Below are 7,658 nucleotides of genomic sequence, written 5' to 3'. Positions count from 1 at the left end.
TCAAAGCCAGCCTCAGCAAATTTAGTGAGGCCTTAAGCAACTTAATAACACCCTGTTTCTAAATACAATATTTTTTAAAAAGGTCTGGGGAGCTGGGGATGTGGTTCAAGTGGTAGCGCACTCGCCTAGCATGCGTGAGGCACTGGGTTCGACTCTTAGCAACACGTAAAAATAAAAAAATAAAGATGTTGTGTCCACCTAAAACTAAAAAATATTAAAAAAAAAAGGGTCTGGGGAGTGGCTCAGAAGTTAAGGGCTACTGGGTTCAACCTCCAGTACCAAAAAATAAAAATAAATAAAGGAAGAAAATTAGCCATCATAGTCTGTCAGGGCCACCATGAACAAGAGCTAAACACACCTCTTTAAGCCTTGAGTAAGGAGGTACTGAACTCAGCAACATTTGTTTCACCAATTATCTTAATAGTCTCCGTGGGACCTCCAATTCTCTAATTCCTTATTCTCTATGCCCAATTATGGTCTTTACAATTGCAAAATAAAATTTTTCTAAAGACAAAAAATTCCCCATATATTATGAGTTTAAAATCACTCACTTTCTTCTAATTTTCTTACTTTCCACCAACCAATCCACAATTCTCTGAGAATCTAAGCACGATTAATAAACTGCTGGAGAGAAGACCAAGCCCACTAATTCTTAAAATTCACTCTGGAGTGACCCCATCCCTGTTCAGGCACCCGCTCCCATGACATGCAAATCAGTCAGGGTCACTCCAGGTGAATTGGCTGGTGCTAAATAATCACACAGACACAGAAACTACCTTTTTCTTGGGGTTCAGTGATGGCTCCTCTGCCCCAGCTCTCACAAGGGAGACAAGAGAGGCAGGCAAAAAAGAGAGAGAGGGCTCACCTGAAAACATCCTTTTTATTGAGGGGAAGACATTTGAGAAAGTTCCACCCAAATAAGGCAAGGGATTGGGTTTCAGAGGGGGTGTAGCCCAGTCCCATTGGGTGATGCCCACTCCCAAAGCTGCACCTCTCTTGCTGAACAGAGGAAGTCCACATGCATCACAGCAGGTGCAGTGCCATTTCAGTACCTCCTGAACTTAAAGAGGTGTGCTTAGGGGCTGGGGCTGTAGCTCAGTGGTAGAGTGCTTGCTTTGCACGTGTGAGGCACTGGGTTTGATCCTCAGCACCACATAAAAATAAATAAAGATATTGTGTCCATCTACAACTAAAAAAATATTTTTAAAAAAGAGGTGTGTTTAGCTCTTGTTCATGGTGACCTCCCAACAATAGTCATTATCTATTTTTCTTGCAATGGCCATTTTAGTGGTTATGAAATGATATTTTATTGTGGTTTTGTGTTTCTGTGATGAATAATGATAATGTGCCCATTACCAATTTATATACCTTCTTTAGTGAAAGATTCATTGGTATTTTTTGCCCATTTTTAATATTTTGTTTTTCGACTTATTACTGAGCCTGATATGTCTTGTTATTTATTTTTTTCTCGTAAGTTCATATCTATTGGACTTCTTGCCTCCAGAATCTTGAAGTTTTGCTAGCCTGGCTACGAGTATATTCCTCCTGGGAGGATTTATATTTACCCTTGCCAGGAACCCAGAGGTACCACAGACATAGGTCCAGTTAAATAAAATTCTTCCTGTAGTTTCTAGACTGAACAGGTAATATAGTTTTATACCCTCAATAGTACTATGGCTTTAGTGATCCTATTTTCTGAATAACAACAATCACCATCAATCAGAATGCACAGTCAAACAAAATACACACAAGGGCAAAGGGTCAGAATATTTGAAGTTATAACTGCCTAGAAAGTCAAGATTGTATATAGTTATAGGTCCTCTTCACCTTGAGTTTTAGACTCTAGGCAGAGTCAGATGACAGAATTTGGTGTTATGACTTTTTTGAGTTTAAAAAAATGTAGTACCTGTAACTTAACTCAAAATACTTTATCTTAGTGTGGTATGTGTGTGCTGTTTTCTTTTAATTGGCAAATAACAATTTCATGTATTTATGGGGTGCAATGTAATGTTTGATATATATTTACATTATAGAATGATTAAAGTAAGCTAATTTACATATCTATTACCTCACATATTTATCTTTTTGTGTGTCTGTGGTGAGATAGTGCTTTTTGTTTGTTTTTCTCCAATACTGAGGATGGAACCTAGTGGTGCTTTACTACTGAGTTATATCCCTAGGCCTTATTTATTTATTTATAAATATTTATTTTTTAGTTATAGTTGGACACAATATCTTTATTTTATTTATTTATTTTTATATGGTGCTTAGGATCAAACCCAGGGCCTCTCACGTCCTAGGAAAGGGCTGTACCGCAGAGCCACAATCCCAGCCCTATTTTTTGAAACAGGGTCTTGCTAAGTTGCTGAGATTAGCCTTGAACTTGCAATCCTCCTGCCTCAGTTTCCTGAATTGCTAGGATTACAGGTGTGTGCCACTATGCCTTGCAGTGTGTGCTAATTTTACAAAAATATTTTTTACCTGTTGATGGACCTTTATTTTATTTATTTGCATGTGGTGCTGAGAATCAAACCCAGTGCCCCACACATGCTAGGCAAGTGCTCTACCACAGAGCTATAACCCCGTCCTGCTATTTTTTGTTGTTGTCGGTTTTGTTGAGATGAAGTCTCACTGGGTTGTCCAGGCTGATCTAGAATATTGAGCTCAAGCCTCCTCCTGCCTCGCTCTCCTAAGCATCTGGGATTACAGGCTCACTACCACATGCAAAGTTGTGTGTTTGTTTGTGGTACTGGGGATTGAACCTAGAGGTGCTCTATCACTGAGTTACACCCCTGCTGCAGGCTGCTCGGCCAGGCCGTGTGGGCTTTTTGAGCTCTGCTCCTGCCGCTGCTGTCGCAGAGCACCGCCTGCTGCCTTCCTGCTGGGCGCCTCCCTGCTGGGCTGTCAGTGCACTCCGGCTTGCAACCTTGCAACCCGGCTGGGCACAAAAACACAAGCCAGTCAAACTGAAACAAAGTTTTATTTTGTGAGAGGCCGTGTGCGTCCCCTAACAAGCCGGTCCACACACGTGTGTTGTCTACCTGAGCCGGGGGCTCCACTTCCCTCGGAACACCCTCCTACCATCCTTTCCCAACCAATGGGAACTCTCCCATTACAAGAGTGACATGAGTAACCTGAGTCCCGAAACGGGCCCAGGTAAACAGCAGGAGTCCAATTACCATATGAATGTAACTTAACATAATCATAATCTCAATGGCTGGCTGGCAGTCACTAAACCCAAAGGTGCCTGTATCAATATTTTTGCTGTGGCTCCTAGCACACCCCCAACCCTTTTTATTTTGAGACAGGGTCTGTCTAAATCACTGAAACTGGCCTTGAACTTGTGATCCTCCTGCCTCAACCCCCCAAATAGCTAGGATCACAGATGAGTGCCGCTGAGTCCTGATCTCCATGTGTTATTTTATTTAGTACCAGGGGCACTTAATTACTCAGCAACATGCCTAGCTCTTTTAATTTTTTTTTTTTATTTTGAGATAGGTTCTCACTAACTTGCTTAGCACCTACTAAATTGCTGAAGTTGGCCTTGAATTTGTGATATCTGCCTCAGTCTCCTGAGTTGCTGGAATTATAGGCGTGTGCCACCATGCCCGCCTCTATGTGTTATTTTAAATTGCTACCCTAGAAATGGTTAATTAACAATCGAAGTACCCTGATAGGAAATATAAACTCCAGGAGAGGTGGATGTGAGTGAGTTAAGACATTAACATAGACTAGACACATTTGTGTCTTTCCACAATGTCAGAATTTTTGAATAACAATAAATTCACAAGCTATATTACTTTCATTGGTTGTTATTCACCGAGTACTCAAGGGTCACTTGGTAGCCAAAAGCCCAGCAATCACAGGTTCTTTTATTCCAATCTTAATTATTAATAGCTGGAACACTCAAGTCATACATCACATTTTCACAGTGACATATAGATTATAGAAAGACTCAAAAGGGTTATACAGCAGCCATAGAGCTTCAGGAGGCTGCACTGAAGCAATGGGAGAAAGCAAGAAATAAGAAGTCATTGCATGGTCAGAGAAGATTAGAAACCAGATGAAGTTGTTCAGGGTGCAGAGATGTTGGAGGCAAAGAACTTATTCTACACCAGGGCCCAGAGGGCAGACAATTCAAAATTGGTCATGTCGGGCAGGAGACAGCTGAGCTGAAGTCCCAGAGACAGAGTTGAGATTTCATGTTGACTCATGCTGAGTTCGCTGCATGATCTGATCATGGGTGTGTGTGTGCTATCATTAACTAGGATTGGGGTGCTTCTCCTTTTATGGGTTTCAGGTGAGGGTGTTAGTCTGGTGAGATTGATGAGCTTGTGGGCCTGGTTTTTCTGATATGGGTTTGATATGCCCATGCATCCATGTACTTCTGATTTAATTTGCTAAGTTTGTGGGTGGTTCTCTTTTATGATCATGAACTTCGTGCCTTATGATTGTTCTGGACAGTCTTTTTTTTTTAATTTCACTACAAAATAATTTATTACAATGCAACTTTACCGCAAGACACACCTACATAGAAGCACACGGCTCTCCTGATTAGCCACTAGAGGACCATTTTCTTCACTCTGCCTTACGGACCTCTTCCAGAAAATCTTTCGGATATTGGATCTCCTTGGCTGCAGAATTTGCTTTTTCTTTAGAGCTTTATTCTTCTAACTCTTGAAACTTGCCAGTGAGGACCTTCTGTTCTGTCCTCTTCTTCTGGTGGTCCCTAGTGGTTGCTGCTTGTTTTGTTCCATTTTTTTTTCCAGCTTTTTCTCCAGCTTCTTGCCCTGTACTTTGTTGCTACCATCTTTTCCCTAGGAGGGTTGTAAGGTTTGGGGTGGGCAGAATGAAGATTCCTATCAGGAGAGCCCTAGAAGGTAGAGGGGCTATGCTGGGAAGAGCCCAGGTTGGACTCGCAGTGAACACAGATGCGACCATCATGATCTGAGGGCATCTTCTTCCCTTATACACTGAGGGATCATGGTAATGTAGGAATGCCAGGGATTTGGGGGAATATTTTGCAAGAAGGTGAATGGGGCAAACTGGTCAATTTCTGTTCAATTTTCTGGGAGACGGCCAATTGGGTTCATTGTCTGGGGGGGGGGATCCTTATTAGTCTCCTGGACATAAAGATATCCCATGTGTTATCTAATGTGGCCAAAAGAACATTTGTCATGGTTTCTAGATCTCCTATTCTCAACAGGCCATCAAGGTCAAACTCTTTCAGATCCATTTCCTCCAACATCCAATCTGTCCCAAAGAAGGTGTCGTCCTTGCCCTTGTCTGAGACATTGACCCAGGTACAGCCAACCATTCCAAAGAGCCCACCTTAGCCTTATTGCTGGAGAACCCATAAGGTTGAAAGTGCTTGGCCACCTCCAGGTAGTCATCTGAGAGACCTAGGCTTGCTTTTTGTGTGTGTGTGTGTGTGCTGAGGATTGAACCCATGGCCTTGTGCATTTGAGGCATAGGTTGGCTTTTAATCTATTTATTTTATTTTTCTCTGTGTTTTTTTTTTGTATATATATATATAAAATATGTGTGTGTGTGTGTGTGTGTGTGTGTGTGTGTATATATATATATATATATATATATATATATATATATATATTTAGTTATAGTTGGACACAATACTTTCATTTTATTTGTTTATTTTTATGTGGTGCTAAGGATCGAACCCAGGGCCTCACATGTGCTAGGAAAATGCTCTACTGCTGAGCCACAACCCCAGCACTTCCTTTTTTAAAAATATTTTTATGTGTTCTTATTAGTTATATAATAACTATATATTTTGATATGTTATACATAAATGGAGTATAACTTCTCATTATTCTGGTTGTACATGATGGAGAATTACATTAGTCATGCAATCATATGTGCACATAGTACAGCAATGTCCAATTCATTCTACTATCTTTCCTATTCCCATTCCCCTTCCCTTCCCTTCATTTCCTTTTGTCTAATCCAAATTACTTCTATTCTTCCCTACCCACTCCTCCTTAATGTGTGTTAACATCCACATATCAGGGGCTGGGAATGTGGCTCAGGCGGTAGCGCGCTCGTCTGGCATGCGTGCGGCCCGGGTTCAATCCTCAGCACCACATACCAACAAAGATGTTGTGTCCGCCGAGAACTAAAATATATATATATATATATATATATATATATATATATATATATATATATATATATATATATTAAAAATTCTCTCTCTCTCTCTCCTCTCTCACTCTCTCTTTAAAAAAAAAAATCCACATATCAGAGAAAACATTCGACCTTTGAGTTTGGGGGATTGGCTTATTACACTTAGCATGGTATTTTCTAGTTCCATCCATTTACTGACAAATACCATAATTTCATTCTTCTTTATGACTAATATTCCATTGTGTATATGCACCACATTTTCTTTATGCATTCATCTGTTGAAGGGCACCTAGGTTGGTTTCATAGCTTAGCCATTGTGAATTGAACTGCTATAAACATTGATGCAGCTACAGCATGCTAATTTTAAGTCCTTTGGATATACACCAAGGAGTGGGGTAACTGGGTCACATGGTGGTTCTGTTCCAAGTTTTGTGAGGACTCTCCATACTGCTTTCCAGAGTAAGACCCAGGCTTTCTTCAGCCCCCAAACCTTGAAGGGCGACATCAAGTGTCCTGCCAACACCTCACTGTTGAGGAAGTTCACCTTGGTCACATGGAGGATTTTGCCTCCACAGTGAATATACTTAATTCCAAGATGACTTTGTGGGTTACAGGGGGGTTGCTGCTGGATGCCATGAAAAGCTCTGTGGCTTAAGTTACTGCAAAAGCCCACCTGCTACAGGCACTGCTATCTGTATGCCATGGTGGTCCCCGCACCCTATGGAGGGGAAGAGGGAGGGCATAGTAATGGAGGGCTCTGTATCTAGGGGCAGGCAGAGCAGAAATGTGAGCATTATTCTTTTCCAAGTCCCATCTGGTGGTTATTTTCCCAGACAAGTTACCAAGTCATTCTGCCTTAGCACTTGTTCTCAAAATGGAGTAGCTCAGGAACCTGGCACAGCCTGAAATCTGCATTTCTATACATTATGAAATGACTCAGAGCAGGACATGGCCTGCTCACAGCCTGTTCTGCACAGATGATTAGCTTTTGAAAGATTCTAAACAAATGCCCATATTTCAGGGAGAGCTTCACCCATCCCCCACCCCCACTCCCCATTCCTGGAGATGGAACCTGGAGCCATGGGCATGGTATATTTGCACTCTCCACCTGAGCTAAACACCTACCCCATTTTGACCATTGTCGTTGGGGGGTGTGTTTTGGGGACTGAACTGGCACTCGACATCCCCAGCCCTAATTTGTATTTTATTTAGGGACAGGGTCTCACTGAGTTGCTTAGTTCCTCACTTTTGCTGAAACTGGCTTTGAACTTGTGATCCTTCTACCTTAGCCTCCAGAGCCACTGGGCATTTTCATCATTTTTATCTCCAACTGATACCAAAGCTAGGAAAGGTGGTGCATGCCTGCAATCCCAGTGGCTCTGGAGGCTGAGGCAGGAGGATCACAAGTTCAAAGACAGTTTCAGCGAAAGTGAGGGGCTAAGCAATTCAGTGAGACCCTGTCTCTAAATGAAATACAAAATAGGGCTGCATATGTGGCTCAGTGGGAGAGT

General features: G+C 41.7%; 1 pseudogene; it reads right to left on the bottom strand.

Moving 5' to 3' along the window:
- Nucleotides 1-4,578: 4,578 nt before the first annotated feature.
- LOC113188958 (cyclic AMP-dependent transcription factor ATF-4 pseudogene) lies at nucleotides 4,579-7,286 on the bottom strand (annotated as a pseudogene).
- Nucleotides 7,287-7,658: the final 372 nt, after the last annotated feature.

Source organism: Urocitellus parryii, chromosome 14, assembly GCF_045843805.1.
Source record: "Urocitellus parryii isolate mUroPar1 chromosome 14, mUroPar1.hap1, whole genome shotgun sequence".
In the NCBI taxonomy this organism is placed as follows: Eukaryota; Metazoa; Chordata; class Mammalia; order Rodentia; family Sciuridae; genus Urocitellus; species Urocitellus parryii.
Note: the sequence above shows the minus strand (reverse complement) of the source record. Positions and strands in the feature narration are given on the sequence as shown.